The sequence below is a fragment of the Xenopus laevis genome, chromosome 8L, assembly GCF_017654675.1.
Source record: "Xenopus laevis strain J_2021 chromosome 8L, Xenopus_laevis_v10.1, whole genome shotgun sequence".
Lineage (NCBI taxonomy): Eukaryota > Metazoa > Chordata > Amphibia > Anura > Pipidae > Xenopus > Xenopus laevis.
In genome coordinates, this window is record NC_054385.1 from 40,587,872 (window position 1) to 40,613,212 (window position 25,341).

Below are 25,341 nucleotides of genomic sequence, written 5' to 3' on the forward strand. Positions count from 1 at the left end.
AGTTAATTTGCAAATTCTCTCCAACTTTTCACTTAAGTAACATGCCTCTTTATTCCTCTTTATTTGTCTTTTACATTGTGCTGCTTGGGTCACAATTAGGAAACTTTTGTAGAGGAAACCCAAAGCATATTTTAAATGACAGATAAGTGAGAGATAAGTGTGCACAATATGTTTTGGAAGAAACATTAACTGGATTGTTTATGATACCTGATCTAAAAATAAACCTTTACATTTACTGTAGGTAAAGTATAAGAAAGTCTGTACTATTTGTCTCTCTCTCATCATGCATTCCATTTCTAGAGACAGAACACATTTGGGGATTATTTAGCAAAGGTTGAATGTTAGAGTTTTTTATACCTAGAATTAACTCACAACTGGAATGGTTTCTTATTTAAGAAAAAAATGATTTAAGAAAAAACTTGATTCTGCGAGTTCGAGTTACAAAACCCGAAAAAAACGAATTAATAAAATTTTCGTAGAAAAAAACCCTCAAATTGCTCGAATTGATTGAGTTTTCAAGCAGAACCCTCCAAAAAAAAACTTGAAAATTTTCAGGGTCGGGTATAATAAATCTAAAAACATTCAAGTTTTGATCAAAAAACTCAAAAATGACAGTTTTTTTAACAAGACCAAAAAATGGTGAGTTTTGACCAAAATAATCACCTTGAAAACTCATATTTTCAATGAAAACACAACTCAAACATTAAGGATTAAACCCATTAAAGAAGATAAAATTGAGCTATTTGGAATAGCTCATGACCTCAGCTAGGATCAGTATATCTAATATAACAAATACATTTATCCAGGCCATATAAAGGAATTGTTGTGTCAAGCTTGCAACTAGTGAAGAGGCCCATGCAACTTAATAATTTCCTAGTTTGTTCAGAACTAAAAACTACCAATGTCAGAGAAATCAGAAATGGTCTTCTAAAGCTTGTGCCATTGCGATAACTCAAAATAGATTGGTTTTCAGAACAGATGTTGCACAGGGTACTTCCCAGGTTGACTCAGTGTTCATTCCAGATGGGATAACTTCAGAGCAGAATTTATGAACCATAAGCATAGAGTAACATTATATTACTAAACCATATCACAGGAAGGCAAATAACTTAAACCACAAAGTCCCCTTTTGTTTTTTAAAAGTAAAGTATTTATAAATGCATCAAGTTTGGAAAAATGTTCAGTTAGTTTTAGTTCATGTTAGCTACAGAAGTCATATCATGTCCTTATTAACCTCCCTAGTGTAGCTTTTTAAGATGCAGAACACCATTAGTATGGCCGTGTCATTCTCTGTCAGAATAAGAAACAGCGGGACGCAAGAATTTAATTGGCCTTGTAAGTGACAGCTTGCATACTTTTATTTTAGTTTTGCTGGCATCAGAAGTTTGTTAAAGACAATGACCTAGATTTAAAACAAGGTTGCTATGGTTCACAGCTCTTAAAGGGATATTAATCTAATGAAAGCTATGGTTACAAAGATACATAGTTTGTAATGATAGTTATAAAGATACATAATCAAGAACTATTGTAAGATAAAGAGAGCTGCATCTAGCAACAGTTCAACTGGTTAAAGGGGACCCGTCAGCCAAAAAAATTATTCAAAATCCTATTTTATCACATAAGTCAAGCAAAATGAACTTTAATGACAATATATAAATTATTTGAATCTTGTTTCCTTCAGTTTGGGAACTCATAATGATAGCAAGCAGGCAGGAGCCATTTTGTGGACACTGTTATTAATGCAAGTCTTGCATTATCTCAGAATCTTGTTTATGCACCAGAATGGGGGACCCGATGTCCATCCCCATGCCCTGGCTACACAATTAAATGGTAAAGAGAACGGAGGAATATGTGGAGAGCAGTGACATCTAAGAAGTGCTGAATGGAAAGTGAAAGTAATTGTCTGCCCCGCCTCTATACCCATGGCATAGAGGAGGGGCAGATAATATTTGATTGACAGCTGAGATTTTTAAATGAGCTTACAACAGCTACGAATGCTTTAATAAAAAATATTGGATTTCATGTTTAATTTGAAAAGGACTTTTATTGTACAGATTTGTGTGTCTGGGTGACCGGTCCACTTTAAGCAAAAAGTAACACATGAAGAAAAAATATTCCAGAATTTAAAACCAAGGAGCTCATTTACTAAAACTCGAATTAATCTCAGTCTTTTCTGAAAACAATTTGACCAAACTCCCTTCCACAAAGTGAACTCATTTATCAATAATTTTTCTCTAAAAAATCAGAGTGTCAAAATTGAGCATCAATTCGTATCGTATGATCGATGTTCTGAAAACGCATCTTTTTTGGATTATCATATGAAAACCCGACTTTATTGGATTATCCAGAAGAGATCACGATATCAAGAAACAAATTTAGGGACATCTGTTATTCACTTCTACGTGACCTTGACAGGTTTGAGATGGAGTCCATTTAGATTTTTAGCAGCTTTGGGGTATGATAAATATCTAGTTTTCCCCTAAAAACCTTGACCACAACAAATCGATCTTTAATACATGGGCCCCTAGACGTCAAAATTAAAATAACATCATTATTTATAGAGAAACCTTACAAAGTTGGTAGAGTTTTGCTGTCAGGAAATGAGGCTAATCTTTTTCATATTATTATCTATTAGTATACTTTTCACAATGGATAATGTGTGTGTCTCTTGTGTGGTTGCAGGAAGGCAAAATATGGATAAGGGCCACAGGTGATGATGGAGGGCCACCATGTCACCTAACATGATTGTGTTAGCACTTGGGGCTCCAACTTTGCTATTCAAACTGGGCTTAATGATGCCTCTGCTAGTTTTTATATTTTCTAAAGAATGTCACATGCCCACGCTACTTTCCATTAAGGGCATATGAGTATAGATCAAAAAGAGTGAGCCAGGTCAGTCAGAGGATACTATATACCCCCGCAGGTTTGAAAATTAATTACAAACTCACAATAAATATATTGAGAAGCTTGAGGTAATTAGAACCTTTAAATATGGGGCACTAAACCTCAAGCCACCATGCAAACCAGTTCGGGTGTTATAGTAAAGTAACTGCAAAATAGTAGACACTTAAAACGTAACCTTTAATAAATATCATTAAAAACCACAAAACCAAAAAATATACAGGGCCATGCCCTCAGTGACACAACACCACTACAAAGCGTGTGGAATGGAATGGAATTTTTCCATTCCCCAGAAGACAATTCTGCCTACCTACGTTGGGAACGGATGGGAGCTTCTCCCCCAACGTCCACCTATGCTGCCCAACGTAGGTAGGCAGAATTGTCTTCTGGGGAATGGAAAAATTGAGGGGAGGGTGAAATTGTTGCTATTAGGCTGCCTCAAACTTCTATCGATCGCCTTATTGACTGGCGTTTTGTCACTCCACCGTATACCACCTGATGCAGCTTTTAATTGTTGTTTTTTAAGGCTAATGTCCTGCACTGCCTATAGGGGTAGTGGGTCTACACGCTTTGTAGTGGTGTTGTGTCACTGAGGGCATGGCCCTGTATATTTTTTGGTTTTGTGATTTTAATGATATTTATTAAAAGTTATGTTTTAAGTGTCTACTATTTTGCAGTTACTTTACTATAACACCCGAACTGGTTTGCATGGTGGCTTGAGGTTTAGTGCCCCATATTTAAAGGTTCTAATTACCTCAAGCCTCAGCATATGAGTATAGCTTAAAGTAATTGGTGTGAATTTAATTTATCAGTGGATTCAAAATATCAACGTTCACCTACTTTGTGACTTTAAATAAAATGGCTACATGGGGGTCATTCTCCCTACAGCACCATTACCCCATATTTAAACAAATCACAGCAAAGTCAGTGGCTAAAAGTAAAACCCAGTAAAATGTGCTGGTTTGTATTACAATATAAGTCTTTAACCAAGTGAAACAAGAAACATTAAGAAAATTAAAACAGGCTTAGCAAATCCAACTGCCTGCTTGTTCTAGTGATTGTTTTCCTTCACTTAAACAAAACTTTTCCCAGAAGAATTGTCATTATATTCAAATGTGTATAATGACAGATCAAGTTCCAGAGACATTTTGATGTTGAGGCTCTGAAGTCACTATTTTGCAAATAAGTTTTATATTCGTTTTTTTACTACAAAAACATAATATGCAATAAAAATGTAATTCCCTGAACAAATATGTCTAACAAGATTGCTGAAATAAAATGAGAAGGATTATGTTCTACTCCTTGCGGTGAAATAACCATTTAGGGTGTTCTGCTGGTTACACTTCTGAAGAACACTGCAGAAATGTATAGTTTCCACTGTGTTAATTTAGCCTTTGTTGCCCCTTACAATTAACTGGCAATTTGATTATGTTTTGTAATAGCCAAAAGACATTTATTGTAATTTCTTTAACAGGCATTCCATAATCATTTAAAAGATATATCATTATTAAATCAGTATGGGGTGCATCCAGAAAAAATTCTCATTAGTTGATACTAAGAATTATACCATAGTCAAGAGTTTATGGGACATTATACTCCATTAATAATGAGTGGCCTCTGCACTAGTGATGGGTGAATTTATTCAGCAGGCGCAAATTCACGGCGAATTCTGGCTCAATTTCGGCAAAAACAGATGTCAGCATCAAAAAACGGACTTCGGTGTCAAAAACGGATGCCGGCGTCAAAAACTAGACACCGGCGCCGTTTCGATAATTTTTCGCTGTTTCGCGAATTTCGTGGGAAATTACCGAATTCTTCTGAATAAATTTGCCCATCACTACTCTGCACTGCACAAAATGCCAGTTAAGCAACAAAATACTACTTTTTAAGATACTCTCAGTATCAATAGCGATTATTTGGTTGAGGTACTTAATAATCAACTCTACAACACTACCTACTTACAAAGATGGGAAAACAACTAAGAAATAACCTTCTTGAAGGTCTTTCTAAAGAACAAAGAACCTGTTATTTTAAAGCACAGTATATACCATATACACAATGACTGTGACAACAACATATTATTATTTTAAGATAAGGGCGTGTTTGTAAGACAAGAAAAAGAGATGCAATTCCCCCCTACTGATTAATTGTATGTTAATAATTCCATATTAATCCAATCTATTGCAAAATAATCTGCAATATTATACTCTGTGTGAAGACCTCTCAGAGAAAATAATATGCATGACCCTAAATCTATTGAGAGGTGTACTACACCCATCTATATTTCAGACTGAAATATAATACAAACATACAAGAAGCATAAGATATTGAGAACAAATTAAGATTGGGTTTTCCCTTCACCACTGGCATACATTATTGTTAAAATGTTTGAAGGTCTTCTGCTAGTAGAGTAGTTTGCAAATGAAATGCATTCTATGGTTCTTTGAAGAACAAACCTAATAAACGCATATATTGTATTGCCAAACAACCACACTAAGGTGAAGTTACATTGTCCACAGCCACTTTAATCTGTAATCCATTTATATGTAAAATACCATCCCATCATCTCAAAACCTGTGTGTATCACTATCTACCATTGTTTTGTTTGTTTCCATTGCATAAATATTTTCCATTTTGACTATTTTCTTTTATTTTAAGATGCTTTTTTTCAGCACCTACCGCATATTTGAGATTTTACATATCAAAAGCACAGAACAGTACAAAGTTATTTTTTGACAGCAAAACCTCAATTGCAAAAGATATTAATGGTAAATACACAAGAGTACCCAGAGGAGCTAATGTTCTACCTGTGTCACTAAAAGCACCTTAAGAATGGAAGGGAAGGGACTTAACATGCTAAAAGCAATAACCTCTCTTTCAGCAAAAGAGAAATAACACTGCTCACTCAGCCAGTGCTACTGACCCAATAGTTCATGGAGAAATGCATTTTAACTTGACCAGTAAAACTAAAACTAATAAATAGGGGTAATATTCATGTAATTTTTATGCTGGTTTTAGAAATGTACTGTATCAATTAATTTTTTTAAAGGTTAATTTTAATGCCAGGGCCAGATGAGTTTAACAAATACATCCTGTGGGACCCTTTTGGCAGATATTTGCCTGTATCTACATAGTGAGTGTGCATTGAGCATTGAGCAACATATATGCCCTACCTACTATACCCAACATTCCATAGTGGACAAACAATTACCACATTACTTCTGTAATGCAACTGATTACTGTAAACCCTCCCTGTGATTTTATTGATTATACTGCTGAGTCTGAATCTGCCACTGTAGATAAGTCTTAACCAGTACTACATACATGATCGCTGCATTTTTGGGTCATTTTTTTGTAATTTCGCAATACAAAAAAAAAATCTGATTGTGGCCTTTTTTGCACATTGTGTTCTGTAAGGTAATTTACCCTTATTGTCTTTTTAATCAGCATGTCAAAATATCCTAGCAATTGCCTCCAAACCATGGCTTTCAAAGTGAATCACTAGTGAAAACACTAGTGTGGGTGATTTTTATTTCTTTCTCCACTCCAAATTCACTCAATGAAAATTGCTTGTAGGATTTTCCTAAATATTCCTATATTTACATTAGAATTCATGGAAACCCTTTCTAGATATTATTTTTCAATTATTATTAAATCGTTTCTTGTCTTTCTCATTCCTCCTGGCAATAAAACTGATATCTAAAGGATACTGACCAAAGAAACCACAATAAAGATTGAATTGATGAGTAAAATTTGATCCGGTTTTTTAAAAAATTCAAATTCAAATTTGGAGATTCATACACTGGCCCGTTAAGAACTCAAATTCGACTAGTCTCCACTTTGAAACCTAACAAATTGCTGTTTTATCCTATGGAAGACATCTAGGGATCAATTTGCAGTCTTCCTGACATTGAAGTTTTTTTCAGGAAAAAAAATCGAATCGACTTCAAACTGAATTAGAATTTGATTCAAGTTTGCAGGTCGGTCCTATTTGCAGGCACGAATTTGTGGTATATAAATTCACGAAACCGCTGAAAAAATTCTCCGGCATCAAAAAAAAAAACAGACGCCGGCGTCCTTTTTTTGGACACCGGCGCAATTTTGGCAAAAACGGATGCTAAAAAAAGGACACTGGCATGAAAAATTGACGCCGGCATCAATAACAAGACGCCTACGCCATTTAGCAAATTTTTCGCCTTTTCGCAGGAAATGATCGAATTTTTCCGGCAAAGCTAAATACCCCAAATTCTCCCATCACTAATGGTGATTTAATGTACCAGGCTAATGCTGATGATAAAAAAAAAATGACAACTCTACCAACATATCTGACCCTAAACAAACTGTTCTTAAAAATAAAATCCATAGATTTAAATGTTTGTTGATAAAAAGACAAGTATCATTTATAATCATGTCTGTGGTATCAATATTCTGCAATTCGGGGGATAAATAAAGTTGTACCTCAGGACATGAACTGCAGTATTTAAATATTTCTGAAATGAAGAAAAAATTGTGAAATAGTGAAATGTGCATGGGGAATTTAAATATAACTTTAAGTTTGTAATATAACTTTAAGTTTGTAATTGTATTAATAAACATGGTTGTAGACTTAAGGGAGAAACTGAAGGGAAATATTTCCTGTGGTTTTACAGATTTCTCAACTGCTTGTGGCTATGCCATTGAGGATGTGATTCTGCATCTATAATCTCTTTAATCCCTTCACAGAGTTGCTCTATCATTTACTGAATTTCCCTTTGGCAATAAAGTACAGTATTCGGTATGTAAAAAAAATATAACAGTTTAACACACTAATGCCTTTATCCTTTGCAACTTTATTGTAGCTTGAGATAATCACCACTTTTACACAAAAGATCAATAGGGTTCAAGGGGTCTGAAGATAGATATTGTTATTTTTACTACCAATTAAAGCCAACTTCCCCTGTAATAGAAGTTAACTGATAATGTCCATTTCCAAATCAGTACAGCATATAATATAATAATATATATTATGTAATTAAAGGCCCAATGTTTGTTCTATGGCTAGTAACCAACAATAATCAATAGACAAGTAGCATTACCTTCTAAATGTATTAATTGTAATAGAGCTAGTCACTAAGGGGCTCTTCCTATTGGACTGTTTTTTAAATCAATTCGGACTTTTAGAGGTTTTCAGATTTTTTTTTCACTAGGAATTGTCCGAAAAACTCTAATCTTGTATTTTTCGTTTTCATATTTTCTAGCACATTGTTTAACATAATTTTACCTTCATACTTTTTTTATTTAGATCTTTTAATAAATGTCATGACATTCTTAGTTTTAGAGTTTGGGAGTTTAGTTGTGGTTTCAAAAACGTCTAAAACCACTAAAATTGGACCTTTGATAAATAGGCCTCCATGTGAGGGGGATGGTAGAACATAAAAGTCCAAGTTTCTTGAAGGTTTTGTAATTAAAGTGGAAGTAAAGTCTAAAATAGAATAAGGCTAGAAATGCTGTATTTTGTATACTAAACATAAACATGAACTTGAACACCAGCCTAATCAAACAAATGATTTATGCTTTCAAAATTGGCCACAGGGGGTCACCATCTTGTAACTTTGTTAAACATCTTTGCAAGACCAAGACTGTGCACATGCTCAGTGTGGTCTGGGCTGCTTAGGGATTGTCATAAATTATCAAAACAGCACAAGTCAAATAATATCTGCCAGAAGCTGATACAGCAAGACTGATTAATAATCAGAATATACAGACTGCACTTGGTCCTGTGTTGTCATGTAAGCTAATGTGGATTTTATAGTTTTTGTATTGTTTAATAAAAACTTTCTCCAACTCTGTAGAACCAGTGGCTTTAGCAAAATAATCCTCCAAATAGAATCCCAGTTTATATGTTTAAATCTGACTCCATGATCTTTGTCCCTGCAGCTGGAGTTGGAAACAAAGCCAAAATAAAAGCAAAAATAAAATCCAATACAAATCTCTACACAGTCGCCTAGTGCTCTACAGGGAAACAAGCAAAGTTGCTTGAGCTCTGCATGGCTGGGAAGTAAGATGGGGGCTCCCCCTGCTTTTCATAAGTATGATTGTTTACCTGCAGTTAGGGATCGTCTGACAATTCCTATCCACAGCAGTAAATGAAGGGTGAATTTCACTGCATACAGTCAGATTTCTTATAAAAAACGGCACACATTTTTTAATTAAAGTATATTGGAGATAGGTTTCTTTTTCATTAAACTAAAAATTGGATTTGTTTTTGCACCTTTACATGCCCTTTAAATGGCCCCCTGTGCTATAACAAGATAAAAACAACAGTGAACAAATGAGAAACATACTGAAGAAATGTGGAGGTGTTGGTATGTTGCAAACCCAATTATAAAGCTTAGCATTAATATTTCTATGTGCACATGGCCACCAATTTTGCACAATATTTATGGAGACACAGAAACTTCTGTGGGGAGGAAGGCATTTCAATATTACAGTTCCAAAATTAGACACAGTACATAATGGAAGTAAAGTAAAGGAAAATCATGCTGATGAAATATGTAGTGTTTACATGGCGCAACAGACAAGTCATTAATTAACACCCTTGGAGACTGATCCTTAATGAAAAGTTAATATACTGTACTTGTATGTTAAAGATTGTAAAGATCCAACAAAACTCAGCTATATGCCCAAGGCTTTTGTGAATTATATTGAGGCTGTTGGCTTTATGGATATGGAAGAAATGTTATAGGTTATATTGTTAAAAAAAGAGTTTACTCATACAAACATTGATGAATAAAAAAACTAAACAAAAAGGACTGCACAAATGTGACTATACTTTAAAAGGAAAAGTAACTGAAAAGAAACCTTCCTTTTATATTTTGAAGCCACCTTTGAATTACGCTGTTATATCTTACTGCCAGTGAACTGAATACCTTTCATATTTGTGCTTTTGAGAACTTTAAACATATCTGAGCATAATCAATTTTGGAAGCCCGATGGGTTTATACACTTTATGGAATACTCTAAATTATATTGGGTCTGATGTACTATAAAGAGGATATATATCAATGTTTTGGCTAAACACAATAAATATGTATATTTGTTTTATTTGCAAGAGGATAAACGTATTTTTCCATTAATTCTAGGCTTTGGGATGTAGTGGGCAAAGAAAAATATCTCATTGATGGACACGTTAGATTCACTTTTTATATGACTCCTAAGAGCTGCAAACAATTAGTAGAATTGATATTACCTTCAATTAGCCAACTAAAAAAAAGATAGTGAGCAATTTCTCTCTCTCTTGGTCAGACTTATTGGGAAAGAGGGTGCACTTTTAATTTTTATAAAAATGATTTCCATCACCACCTGCACCCCAGCACACCAGTCACACCAGTCACACCAGTCACACAAGAAAGGATTCTTCTAATAAGCATTGTGGAGTTGTTTCCTGATCTACGTAGTTCTAACAATGCACACAAGAACACAAGGCAATAGGCATGCTCAAACCAAGTTCAACCATCAGTAGTGTTAATTGAGTAGAGGGACTTATTTCCTAGTCACCATGGGTCTTGAATAAATGTATTTATTTCTTTTTTTGCTTCAATTTAAATCTATACACACATTTACTCACTTCTTGAGTAAATGTGTACATAGTTTTAAATTGAAGAAAAATGGTATTCTAAAAGCAAACATTCTTTTTCTGCAGAGACAAACAAGCATTCTTTCAAGTCTCTTGATAGCATGGCCTCTGATGTTATGGTTTAAGCATGGTTCTATAGACAATATTTAATTTTATATCAATAATTCAGGATAGTACTTCTATAACAGTATCCATTCATGAATAAATAAATAATATTTTGTCTGTTTGTAGAAGCATATGCCACCTAATTAACTAAATTCAAACAAAAGTTGCTTAATGGAAGTTTCAGAAAGGTTGAGTCAGTGGATAAGAAGATTATTGGAAGCTAAAAAATGTTTGCTGTTCCTCAAAACAGAAGGTATTCAAATGGCTTGTGCACACGGGGAGGCATATTTATCGCTGCTCAAGCCTCTTAATGGAATTGTTCAGTGTAAAAATAAAAACTGGGTAAATAGACAGCCTGTGCAAAATAAAAAATGTTTCTAATATAGTTAGTTGGGCAAAAATGTAATGTATAAAGGCTGGAGTGATTTGATGTATAACATGTCAGTCAGAACACTACTTCCTGCTTTGTAGCTCTCTTGGTTTACACTGATTGGTTACCAGGCAGTAACCAATCAGAGACTGGAGGGGGGCCACATGGGCCATTACTGTTTGCTTTTGAATCTGAGATTCATGCTAAGGATTAACTGCAAATTCACTGAACAGTTATTTCCCAAATGGCCCCCCTTAAAGCCGCTGACTAACTCAGAGTTAAAAAACTGAAAAGCAGGAAGTAGTGTTATGTTCTATTATGTATCTTATCTATTTACCCAGTTTTTCTTTTTACACTGTTCCTTTAAACATACTCAAGGTTTCTATATATGATTGTTTGAGTTCAGCGGTTTAAGCAATATGAAATCTGCCCCATAGCATTGCATTGGAGAGGGATGTTTTAGAAGTAGATATATTAGGATGAAGGAGCCAAGAGCCTGTCTGTATATTTGAATTTATAGTTGCATCTTCACTATTAAACCAGTGGTTCTGGAAGTATAGTTTGGCACTGGGAGAAAAATAAGTCATTTTTTATAGTGAAGGTTAAAAATTGCTCATTTTTAGTTTTCCGGCAATGCAGAGTGTAGAGATATGTGAGTACAATTGGTTTTAAAAAGATTTCAACGTTATTAAACAAAATCAACTTATAAGTATCAACATTTCGTCAATAATGAAAATAAGAAAAACCAAAAAAGGGAGATAGTGAGACAAAACTTAAAGATACAAAGTAAATACTAATTAAACTTTATTCTTGTGTTTATCAAAGACTCAAGTACTTTAAATGAGCAACAACAAAAACAACAACAGAAAAACCTTAAAACATAATGTCTTGTGGTGCATATGGGGAAATAAACCACAACTCCTCTGTTAAAGCTCCATCTTTTATTTCAGGCCATTAAAAAACATGGGACAGAGAAGAAACAGGAACCACGTCACCCGGAAGTGAGGAGTAGAAATATTAGGCTGAGATGGACTTAAAGAAACCAAGAGCCTGTCTGTAAATTTGGATTAAATGTTGTATCTGCACTATTAAACCAGTTCTGGAAGTGCATAGTTGAACAAGGAGATAAAGGATTAATTTACTATAGTGAAGGTTAAAATTTTTCATTCTGGTTATTCGGGCAATTGGGTGTGTAGAAATATGCGAATACCTTTAGTTTTAAAAATATTTTTTCTTTGTTTAACAAAATCTGCTTATAAACACATCACTGTTTAGTATCACCATCATAGTAGAAGAGAAAGTAAGAAAAAGATACAAAGGGTGGTAGTGAAGTAAAACCTAAAGATACAAAGAAAATAATAATTAAACTTTATTCTAGTGCTTATCAAAGACTTCAAGTGCTACAAGTACCTCAAGTGTAACAGGAGACTTTGTGCCCAGTTAATTTTTAATAACCTTTGGAGAGTGTAATAAACGCTGTTGGCAGTAAGTTGTTCTATACTTGGTACAGAATTCCCACTTGTTTTGCAACATGCAACATTTATAAATTAAATATGCTAAAATATCTGTATGTGACCATCATAAGCAATATTTTAGAAAACTTAGCTAAGAGGATGCAAATTGAGAACAGAAAGCAAACCTCAATTACTGTATAAAGCCTGCGATGTTGGAGTTAACATATGCAATCATGGCAATTGGTTACTACTACAGTCATATGAAAACGAGAGAACCCCTCTCCTTCCCCATAATAATTTACTCCACTTTCAACAACAACAAAAAAAACAGTGGAACTGTATGTCTTTCATTTCCCAGGAACATCTGAGTACTGGGGAGTTTTCTGAACAAAGATTTTATATGAAGCAGTATTCAGTTGTATTAACTTGAATCAAATGTGAAAAACTGACTGTGCAAAAATGTGGGTACCCTTTTAATTTTGCTAATTTGAATGCATGTAACTGCTCAACACTGATAACTGGCAACACCAACTTGGTTGGATTAGCTCTTTAAGATATAAACTTCATGGGGAGGTGTGTCCATTCATGAGAAAAGGTATTTAAGGAGGCCAATTGCAAGTTGTGCTTCTGTTTGACTCTCCTCTGAAGAGTGACAGCATGGGATCCTCAAAGCAACTCTCAAAAGATCTGAAAACAAAGATTGTTCAGTATCATGGTTTAGGGGAAGGCTACCTCAGAGGTTTGACCTGTCAGTTTCAACTGTAACGAATGTAATCAGGAAATGAAAGGTCCGGCAGGCCAAGAAAAATACAGGAGCGGCATATGCGGAGGTTTGTGAGAATGTTTACAGACAACCCAAAGATCACCTCCAAAGACCTTCAAGAACATCTTGCTGCAGAGGATGTATCTGTACATTGTTCTAAAATTCAGTGCAATTGTATGCAAAAGCTCATTTAGACAAGCCACAGTCATTTTGGAACAATGTGCTTTGGACTGATGAGACATAAATTTAGTTATTTGGTCATAACAAAAAGTGATTAGCATACCAAAAAAAACACCTGCTGCCTACTTTTAAATTTGGTGGAGGTTCCATCATGCTGTGGGGCTGTGAGGCTAGTTGAGGGTCAGATGAATTCAACCCAATATCAACAAATTCTTCAGGATAATGTTCACACATGAGTCACAAAGTTGAAGTTATGCAGGGGTTGGATATTCCAACAAGGCAATCAGCCTAAACGCACTTGAAATCTGCAAAGGCATTTATGCAGAGGGAGAAGTACAATATACTGGAACGGCCATCACAGTCCCCCGACTTCAATAACATCAAAAATCTATGGGATGATTTGAAGCAGGCTGTCCATGCTCGGCAGTCATCAAATTTAACTGAACTGGAGAGATTTTGTATGGAGGAATGGTCAAGAATACCGCTATCCAGAATCCAGACACTCGTCAAAGGCGAGGCGACTAGAGGCTGTTACATGCAAAAGGAGTCTCAACTAAGTATTGATGTAATTTCTCCATTGGGGTGCCCAAATTTATGCACTTGTCTAATTTTGTTATAATGCATATTGCATATTTTTTGTTAATCCAATAAACTTCATGTCACTGCTGAAATACTACTGTTTCCATAAGGCATGTTATATATTAAAAGGCAGTTGCTACTTTGAAAGCTCAGCCAATGATAAACGAAACTCCAAAGAATTAATTAATCACAAACTTTTTCATATGACTGTATTTTCCCACTGCCAAATGTTCCAGCAGTGAACATTCTGCAGTGCAGATACTTCTCATAATTATGCATAAAATTACCCATTTTCATCAATTCCCTATTATCACATTCCTGTAATACAAAAAATTGAGAATGCAAATTATGTATAGGTATCTGAAAGCCCCAGGGATGGCTACATTGTTTAAGTACAGAAATGTATAAATGCTAATAGGGAAAGACTAATATTCTAACACCTACCCCACAAGCAAAATTAATAAAATATTAAAAATAAGGGAGAGTAGCTAATATATAGACCTAGAATCAAGGCAAAGGACTGTTATCTGAACTACTCTCTGGCATCCTTTTTTGGCAACCTGATCTAATCCTTTTTTTTAAATCATGCACATGCCTAGATAAGCACATGCACACAGGGGACCCAAAGCACTGGACACAGCACTTCACATGCACTTCACCCGTGTTCATTGAAGGAGAAAGGCCAGTGAGTTGGCTTTGTAGGTAGTGAAGGGGACATTGGAATTCTCAGATGACCCAGTTTTCCATTCTTTATAAAGCAACTACTGTGTATCACACAGTAGGGAGTCCACATACATCAAACTTCTTCTTTTATAATAGTATAAAAAGATGACACACATGTGGCTAGCTTTTAACTGAAGATGAGGAATTTGGGAGGACATGAAAGGAGATATGAGTTAAGGAAAAGGATGCTTTCTATGGAAGAAGAGGCCAGAATCACTGACATTAACATGAGTATAACTTGTTTTATAATATTTCCTTTCAGCAAATACAACGAGAAAATAAAAAAGGACCTACAGTAGTGTGACATTACATAGGAAAAAGAGAAAGAGTTTATTATTTTAAAATGTTTCTACATTCATTTCATCCCAAGACCCTTGACCTCAATGTGAAAATATTCTAATTTTGCAATACATTTGTTATAACTTATAAAGTCAGAACATTCTTATACTGTAATTTAAAAATAATGAGAACAAGTAAAAAAAATGTGCCCTATTAAAAACTAATACGCACTGGATAATGAACATTCATAGAAAAAGTCTGCATTCAGAAGAAGTTCTGGAAGGACAATGGCTTCAAGTCTATAATACCTACTCATTGTATATAGAAAAAAATAATGGGTTTGTTCAGGAGCATTTGTCATTATTTTGAAGTGTGTCAAGAACTTCTATCTTAAGCTTCAATCAAAAGACATCTGCTTCATAAATGGGATTCATCTCAAAATGATCAAATTCGGCTGTCTTCTTTTCAAGGACACTGAAACAAAATAGACAGTGCTCACAAGTAAAAATCTAAAATGCTCTATTGTTTTAATTCGAATTTTGTGAGTCAATTAAATGAATGTTCTTTTGTTAACATCTTTAAAGATTACTGCCACACAAAGCACCTGAGAAGGTTTAATGCAATGTGCTTTAAAAAAAAAAAAAAAAAAACAACAGACAGAAGGCAAAAGGAAAATAACAAGAGCCCTTTTTTTGTTAAATAGCTTTACAATGATTGTCACACAGAATGTACAAACTTTCTAAAGGCTTGAACAAAAAATAAACCAGAATAAAGGAGCAAAAAAAATACATTGGTGGCAAAAGGGATTGTTTTGCTATTCAAAAGAAAAAAAAGACAATAATCAAACTTTGATTAATATTGTGAAATGAAGAAATGCTTCTCTCTGAAAAGGCTAGCCAAGTGGGTTGTAGGAGGTGTTCGTCATACTAAGTTGTCCTTGTTAGGTCCACCTAGACCTATTATGAGCAAGACCAAGTTAGGATTTTACCTACATTACACAAGTAATTGAAACCTCACTGTGTATAATTATACCCATTCCACAGATCTTTTCAAGCGAATGCACCCAGAGGGTTGTGGTCTTCTCTCTTGAGCCTTAGCAAAGCCACAAAAGAAGCTTTCAAATGCTTTTGTTTGTGTCAACAAGGTGTTAGTGTTGTGCTGATGTCATGCCAAAAATGACACAGCTGTATCGGTTTGCCACAAGAAAACTGACACAGCAGCAGTATTGGTAAGCCTCTGTCTACAATGATCACACAGGCAAGCAGCCCACAGTAGGGACTTTCCCATACTAGACCATAACAAAGAAATCTTAGATCTACCAAACCATATACAGTTTGCTAAAGCAGGCTGTCCAATTCCAGTATTTATGCCTACACCCACCGTAATAATCAAAAGAAGGTCACACTAACTTTGCCTGATAGAGATGATTGTTAATTATAAGTAGACTGTTAACCTACACTGCAGTTGTTAACCTACAGTACATTTTGCCCTTACACTCAGCATAAGCAATCCATAAAATAGATTATGATGCTTTGTTCTACTTTGAGCTACTCCTCCAAACGATATTTCTAACAGTGCAGATAAAGCCAGTGCAGTGCAAAGAAGAATTAGTACAATCTATTTCGCTTGATGAATATTTTCAGATTTCCTATGTTGACAGCCCAGTAATTACAAAGGGGAGTCCTGGAACTCATTCAGGATCATAGATAATCTATTGTGTTACCGGGAAAGGGAGTTCATACCATTTACTGTTTAATTAAAAATTAAAAACGAAGTCCAACAGAATAGTTAAACCTATTTTAACGCAATCCCTAGTTTATCTTATGCCAAATACAGACGTTCATTTAAGTATGTATACTTCAAGGTTATATTTAGAAACATTCATTTCCCTTTTAATTCAGTTATATAAAAAAATTATAGAAATAAGCACAGTTCATAAAATCATACTGTGTGTACCTTAAGTGCACCGAACAGAGATAGAAGAGCTTATAGTTGAAATCCTTTTCTGCCACTGAGGCTACTGACCCCAATTTAGAAGCAAAGAGGTTATTAAAAGTTTATTAGTTTTTATACAGTTTGATACCCTCGGGTCAGAGAGATAATGAGTCATCTTTCTGGCCAGAATCACTTCACTTGAAATAGTGAAATAAGCCATGTTGATTTAAAAATATAATTAGATAAAAAGTGTTTTAGTCTAAAGGAAAGAGAGAACTTTGGAAGGTTCTGAACTAAAGATCAGAGTTTATAAAAAAGGAAAAGAAATGCTGTATTTTAGTTTTTGAACGCTGTTTGTAGAGCTTAAAGTACTTTAACTATGCCCATTAATTGAAGTTAAAGGAATCATCATCATGCTATCATCCAAAAAATAAAAAATTTTGTACTTGCATGAAGAATTGTGATATATGTTAAGCTTTTAAATTTTTTTTATAACTGAGTATTTTTCTCTCTGTGTTTGAATATTGTAACTGAAATCCATGGTTCATATACTATAATAAATTGGAATAGGAAGTCAAATTAGAAAGTTTAACCATATCTTTGATAAGACAATGCTATACTAATTGGTATAAAATGGAAGAAAAAGACAATTAAGAATAGTTGCACAGTTGAGGAAACAGTATGCCCTTGTTATGTTCTTCTAGAAGATTTTACTAAGTTAGCCAAGAAATGCGCTACTCTACATTTTCCTGTTCTGATTGGTGGCCTACATGATACAACAATAAAGTTTTACTGCACATTTTCATGGCTTGTAGTGAACCATGTACCCTGTATCTGTGATCCACATTTCTCTACATCGATGTTAGAGGAGACACATGGACATCTCTAAAAAATCCGTCAAAGAGTATCGCAAAATGAAATGCGAGGAGTGAGATAAAAGAACCACATATTGTAAAATTCTGCTCCAAGGGGCAGATTTATTAAAGGTCGAAATGTTTTGAAAAATTAATTTTCAAAAGATATTTTTGAGTGAAAACTCAAATTTTCGGCTTAAAAAAATGAATTTTTATATTTTTTTTATAACTTGAACATGGAAATAGTTTGAATCCGATAATGCACCATCTCAAACCTGTCAAGAGCATGTAGAATTCAATGACAGATGTCCCTTGAACCATTTGAAGATGTTAATACCCTTCATGATGTTCGAGTTGTTTTTGGATGGCTTCGCTCGAAAACTCAATCAATTTGAATGATTCAAGTTATTTTTCACAAAGCTTGATAATTCAAGTGATTCAAGGGTTTTTTTTTTTGCAGAAAACTCGATAAATCCGAGTATTTGAGTTTTTACCCAGACTACACTGATTTGTGTTTTTTGCATTCTAGTTCATTTGAGGTCTAAAAAAGCTCACAAACTTCAAAAACTTTGACCATTGATGAATAACCCCCAAAATGTTTTACCATGGGTTATTATGCCATTGCACTGTTCTAGTTAGACACACCCACACACACATAAATATATATTTTGAACAGGAATGATTACTACTGAATTCATATGTGTAATCTTTCATGTATGATGGTTAAAATCTGTTGACAGGTATTTACATTTGCATATGTAAGTTGTCTGTGGACAGACAATTTGGCACAGATACATTTGTTTTTCATCTGGTTAAAAAACAAAATGTTGACCTGTGTTGCCTTCTTGAAACTAATTTATTGTATACAGAAATATAAATAATACTTTATATAATATAACATGCCCCCCCAAAGGAATCCGGCTTTTCTTAATCATAAGTTAATAGTTAATGCTATCAAGGAGTTACTAGTTGGATACCAGTGATATGTATTGACAACACCCACATCACATATCAGAAAATGATATTTAAAAGTGTTTCTCATAAGTCAATAGTTTCTTATAAAAATAACTTTGAATAAGAGAAGGTGAACCTTAGCCTTACCAACGCTATAACATTTATCAGCCACATTTTCTATCAAGCAAACGTTTTCAACATCAGCCGGGGATAGCTAGGAAGCAACATGTTCTGATGTTGTGTTAGCACCCTTGCAGAATACTTGACAGGAATAAACAAAAAAATTAGGCACAGCTCTGCCCATTAATTGGCTGGTAACTTAGCATTTTATGCATGCTCTTCATTTGTGGGTATGCACAGTTACTTAGATGTCCATTATCCAATAGGATAGGAAGTAGAGTAAACATGTGTTCTGTAGTTTATTTTTATAGAGCGGTGCAATGTTCAGAGGAATTGCTTCTCTTTTAAATAGGCATACTATTTATTCTATGGGTAACTTCTTAATCTTTGAGTAGGATAAGAAAGCATAACATATTGTTTGGTATTTCTTGATTTGCAGCAACTTAATCTAATGTGAGGATGTGCCGTTTGAAAGTCTCAAATTTTGTCAAAGCAGTAAAACTTTCATATCAAATAATTTCATTCTTATGTTATTAGACACAGTCAAGAGTCAGTTGGTGAAAACCTTTGAGACTTCTTTCTGAGACAATGCAAATGAAAAAACAAAAGTCAAGCATCTGTGTAAAATTAACAAAAGCCTCTTGCTAAACAATATCCTCTGATGAACAATATCACAAGGTTAGACCACTGAAATCTAATTAGTGCGGGAAACATCTTCTTGAATCTTATAACTATTTCATAAATAAATGGTAACCTATGCATGAACCTCAGCTGTGTGCATAGGGTTAGGCCAGTAATGATAGGAATTTAGCCAGGGGATTTACTTTTCCAACACTTCAGTAGCAAAAAGTTATGAATTTTAGACGTGTCCTAATTATAGCAACTGCTATTTGATATTCAGGTCTACTTCTATATTTCCCATGGTAACCTGCCAAGCCTTTAAAATCTTGGCTTAAAAAACTACAGGGCAACATTGAATGAATCTGACTCATTTCTAATCACTAATGAATTTGACTCAATCAGAACCATAGACATGAATCAACGGGGTTCGATTTTGAATAGAGCACTGAGAGCTCTGTTCGGTTTTTTGGGCATGGTTCTAAATACTCCTCAGCATGCAAGGCATTTATTCACCATGGTAGGTTACAGGCCAATCTACATGTACAAGTATATGCTACTTGTTGATTGGATGTTACCTGGTCTTAAGCAAACTTTGCACTTCTTTATCCCTTTTGAAACCTTAGCAATAATGTAATAAAACATTTTTATATGGAGTTCAAGACAGCCTAGCATCACACATGCTTTAGTTTCATTGCTCTGAATAACGTTCTTCTCCATTATTGTGAGACAAGGCTCAAATGTATCAGTTTTCAAACGTAAGTTTTTTTTAAGTTGATTGTGACTTTACTAGATTGATTTTTTTAAACAACACCATGTTTGTGGATTTTAGAATGTTAATTTGTGAGGGGGAAAACCCTGATATCTATGAAAATTACATTGTTCCTATAATTTTTTACAAATTGTACTGTTTACTAAACTCCAGTTGGGCTTTTTGGGGCAAAACTCAAATTTTTCATTTATTAAAGTCCGATGCAGCAAAAAGCCTGAATCAGAAAATCCACCATCTCAGACCTGTTGAGGTTGTGTATAAGTCAGTGGCAGAGGTCCCTGTCCTATTTGGAAGTTTCTGTGGTCTGAACTGGAATTAGCCCGAAAATTCGATCATTTCGGGTTTTCAGGCAAAAATAAAAAAAATCTGGGAAAAACCCCATGAAAAATTTGTACTATTCAAGTTTCCGCATGATTTTGTTGAGTTTTTACCCGAGCTGATTAAAACGAGCTTTTATAGTAATAAATGAGGTAAAATTGGGTATGGGAGTTTGGTCATGGCTTTTTTTATTTAACTAATGAGATAAATTCAGATTTTAGTAAATAACCCTTCTAATGTTCCCCTTGACTTACACAGAAGCTCACCAAGTTTTAGATGCTTTTTTTTATGTTTGAATTGTTCTATTGATTCATCTCAAAAAAATGAGTTCCAATAAATTTAAATTTGAAAAATTAGAGATTGCATTTTTTGCACTGATTTTCTCAAATCACAAGAAAAATGTAAGATACTCCATTTTTTGTAAACTCCAGTTTCTCGATTTAGGGATATTAGGACATTAAGTTACATTACAAGAGTGGAAAGGCAGAAAAGGAGGGCAAATAAGAACACATTTACTAACTTAGTGCAGTTGCCCTTTGCAACCAATCAGCAATGACCGTTGATCAGTTTACTATGAATTTGAAATTGAAAACAAAGATTTAATTGGTATCTACGTATGTGCAAATGCAGTGTTGTAATAGAATACATTTTTTTGTAAACTAGCCATTTAATCTCAAAAACAAATTATCATCAGTATATTCTAAAAAAAAGTCTTAGTAACTGTATTGCTGTATTCTTTTTTGAATGTATTATATTATATTAGTAACACATCTGCTTTACAACTTACCTGCAGTTGGTATGATTTATTTGAAGCTACTTTTGCAGAGAATGTACAGAGCAAATAAATGTCATCTTGGAATGCTCTAAAATATACACTATCGAAAATGATATAGTATGAAATAAATACAGCAAAGAATACATTGGCTTAAAATGTTGGGAAGTGTATCTAAATAAATGGGCACATACACATATCACTCATACAGGGAATGCACTTAATCTCAAAGAATATTACTCTTGTGCCTTCAGCAGTGTTATTTAAATTAAGCAATGCTTCCCTGATCACAGCAGAACCAAGACAGAAAAGAAATATTTTAACGGAAGGAGAAATAACCAAAGAAATTCATTTCATACTGAATAATTTTTGGTTGACTTGAAATCAGATTTAGTAATTACAAAAGTGACAGTTGTGAAAGTGTTATATTGCCTTATACCTGAAGAGGAGAGAAGAATCCTAATGCGCCTGAATGTTGCAAACATTAGCCCAAGGTACAATATATCAGCATACAGCAATGCTGGCAATCGTTGCACAGCACTGCAGGTTTTGGTAGAATACACAGACAGACACAGTTATTTTGCCTAAATAATTCTAGCTGCATTCCAGAATGCAGATTAACACAAACCCTCTACTTAGTTAAAACCAATTAATTAGAATTTTTTTTAGAAATTTCCATGAGAATTTTAAACAAGGGGTTTGAGATACTGATTGGTAAGGTATCCTTCTCTACTATACTGCACTATTATGAACTGCGGCTATTAGTGATGGGTGAATAAATTCACCAGACAAATTTTGTTGAATTTCAGCGTTTTGCTGCAAGTGAATTAATTTGCGCATTAATTGATGTGTGTCAAAATAGTCGCGCATCTAAATTATTTGGACGGCCATTGACTTTAATGCATTTGGACCAAATAGTCGCGGCAAATTTGCTGCACGTCAAAATTATTTTGACGCCCAGTTTTGCAAATTTTTCACCGTTTCGCAAATTTGTGCTAAATTTTGCGCAGCACAGATTCGCCCATTACTAGTGGCTATATCTGTATTTACTAATCTTGCTATCTGCTTAATAGGGGTCCCCAACTTTTTTTTTACCTGTGAGCAACATTCAGATGTCAAAAGAGTTAGAGAGCAACAAACCATGAAAAATGTTTCTGGGTAGTGAAAAATAAGGGCTGTGATTGGTTATAGCCCAGAAGTGGATTGGCAGGAGGTGTTTTTGACAGTAGAACTGGTTTTTATGCAACCAAATCTTGCCTCCTAGTGAAGAATTCAGAAAAAAACTGTCATAGACTATGTAGTGCAGAAGCCCATGGACTGAAATTAACAACAAGAAACAGTGAATAATAAGAAATCCCTGCCAACCCAGTTTTTGGGGCCCGGGAACTTTCTTCTGCAGGATGGAGATCTTACTCATAGCAGAGGTTGTTCCAAAAATTGCAGTACAGACAAGGTTCAGGCAAACTGTAATCAAGATAAGGAAAAGGATCGTGGGCAGGCAGCAAAGGTTCTGGATCAGGCAAAAGAAAAAAAACGATTTCAAAAACACTAGTAAGGCCAGGAGCCAGCGTGCTTGGAGGTAAGAGCATTCGCTGGCTTCCCATACCCAGTGACATAAACAATTGTTTCGCGGTCACTTGGAGCAACATGTTGTTCACAAGCTAATGGTTGGAGATCACTGTGCTAGAGAATAAAAAAACCCATAAGACACCCTTCAGTAGTGATCAAGAAATATTTCCTAGAATATCTAGATCTAGAATATGTGTTTCAAACTAGGGTTGACACCACCGTGTGACAAGAGCAATTATGATCTAGTATCCCAAATCATTCAATCAGCATATACTAGTCAATTGTTTGTAAGCAAACAACTGATTAACTTCTATATGCTTCTAGACCTGAACAAACTTTGTGCCTTTTATTATATTACAATAAGCCTGCTAATCAGATTGGTGATATGCACTGTAAAGCTGTAAAACTGTGTAAACCCACAATTATATTTGTCCATTAAATGTAACATTTGTTACATGATTGTCCAAACGGTGCCCATTTCTGCTGAAATGCCATGAATGTCAATAGGTGCTTGCAACTTTTTTATACTATGTCTTTGTCCACAATGGCCTTGTGCTAAGGTTGTCTTATTTTCTTGTCATCATATAAGATTGAATTGCAGTTGTGCTGTCAGCTGAGGACAAATCATTCCGTTTGGTGGTTTCAGCAAGGTTGCATTTGAGTGTGTTGTGTGTAATGAAATATTATCACAATACAGCACAGATGTTAAACTCCCCATACTTGAGCTGCAACTCTCAGTGTCCCAATCCAGCTGTTTCTGTGACACAAATGATAGGATTTCAAATAAAAACCAAAGGAGCATTAAGTGGGCTATGCCTGAATATGGGCAATCTTTGTCCTGTGACTTAGTGAATAATGTCATAAACAGTAGTGATGGGTGAATTTGTGCGATTCGCCGCCAGCGAATAAATTCACGAAACGCCCGCGAAAATTCGCGGCAAAAATTCGCCGGCGGCAAAAAAAATTTTTCCGAAAAAACGGACGCTGGCGCCAAAAATGGGCGCCGGCGTCGGAAAAACGGGCGCCGGCGTCAAAAACGGGCGCTGGCGTCAAAGACGGGCGCTGGCGTCGAGATGCCGGCACCGTTTCGCTAATTTTTCGCTGTTTCGTGCGAAATTCGCAAATTTTTCTGCAAAGCGAAATGCCGCAAATTCGCCCATCACTAATAAACAGTGCAGCATTTACTCTAGTACTAGTAACTCATAGTAACCAACTGGCAAGTAAAGTACAAGACCTGTTAGAATGCTTGGGATCTGGTGTTTTCCAAATAAAAGATCTGTCTATTCATAAGTCAACAAGAAAAACATCAAAACATGAAATAAATCCAATAGGTGTTGTTTTATTATTACAGAGAAAAAGGAAATCAAATCATTTTTAAAAATTTGAAATATTTTTTCTTTTTGTTGGGATGAGAAAAATGCAATGCATTTGGCAAAATTTGGCAAAATTGTGCCTTTTTCGCAAATTTTTCTGCAGTTTTGCAAATTTCCAGTGAAGCAAAATTGACCAGTTGTCCTCATCGCTAGTGAACATATGATTGGTTCCTATGGATTACTGAACCTGGAGCAAAGGCTGCACCTTTGATATCTTTAACCCTTTAGAAACCAAACAGACTGTTGCTTTATTATTCTTATTGCTTATGAGTAGGAAACGCCAACTTCTAGTCGGTTGCTATAATTTGTGGTGCAGGGGCAAGCACTGCAAGCTTTAACCAAAATAAAAAAAATTATGAATATATCAATTCTTACTTATTTTCTTTCAAACCTCATTCCTGATATTTTAGTTTGGCTTTGATATTATCTAGTTTATTCTCCAATGAATCACGTAATTTTGAAGGCAAAGCAGATGCCAGTAAAAAAGTATTTTTCACAATATTGCGCATTTGTGCTCTCTGGTAGGCTGCTTATCATACTGTTGATGGATGGCTCTGTTCCTTACATTTTCAGTTGGTACACAGTAAGAGTTTTCAGCTTAATGTGAGTTATGCACTGTTCCAAGAAAATGTTTTTATCCTAAGCCCATTTGGGATCAGGTTCTGTTTCTTGCAGTATGACAGAAAATATGTCACTGTTGAGCTGTGTTTCTTTTGCCAGTGAGTTTCATCAGTTGATTCCTAATGGAACAGCATGAAATATGTCAAAAAAAACAAAAAATGCGCAGCAATAAAATAAGTCCATCATATGCAAAGAAATTCAGTGGACAAATTATTTTCCTATAGCAAACAGGTAACTTTTGCATTTCCTTCCGCTCTGAGTCCTGCAACTGCACAACTGCCACAGTTGGTAAGGTTATTACTTAATTCCAAATAGTGTTCCTACACATAATACACAAAAGCCATCAATATCCTGTAAAATATATCCTTATAAATGGCGCTCAGATTTTATAAATAGTACTTATTAATGCCATTGACGTCAGGATATTTCCCAATTTCAAATATAAGAATATTGTTGTATTTTATGC

The 25,341-nt window shown here is 34.8% G+C and overlaps 1 protein-coding gene across 2 annotated transcripts in view; it reads right to left on the bottom strand.

The window, feature by feature from the left end:
* The window catches only part of LOC108698386 (teneurin-1), a 405,073-nt gene that overhangs the window by 310,914 nt on the left and 68,818 nt on the right, over positions 1 to 25,341 (bottom strand). The gene's annotated exons all lie outside the window — the stretch shown is intronic.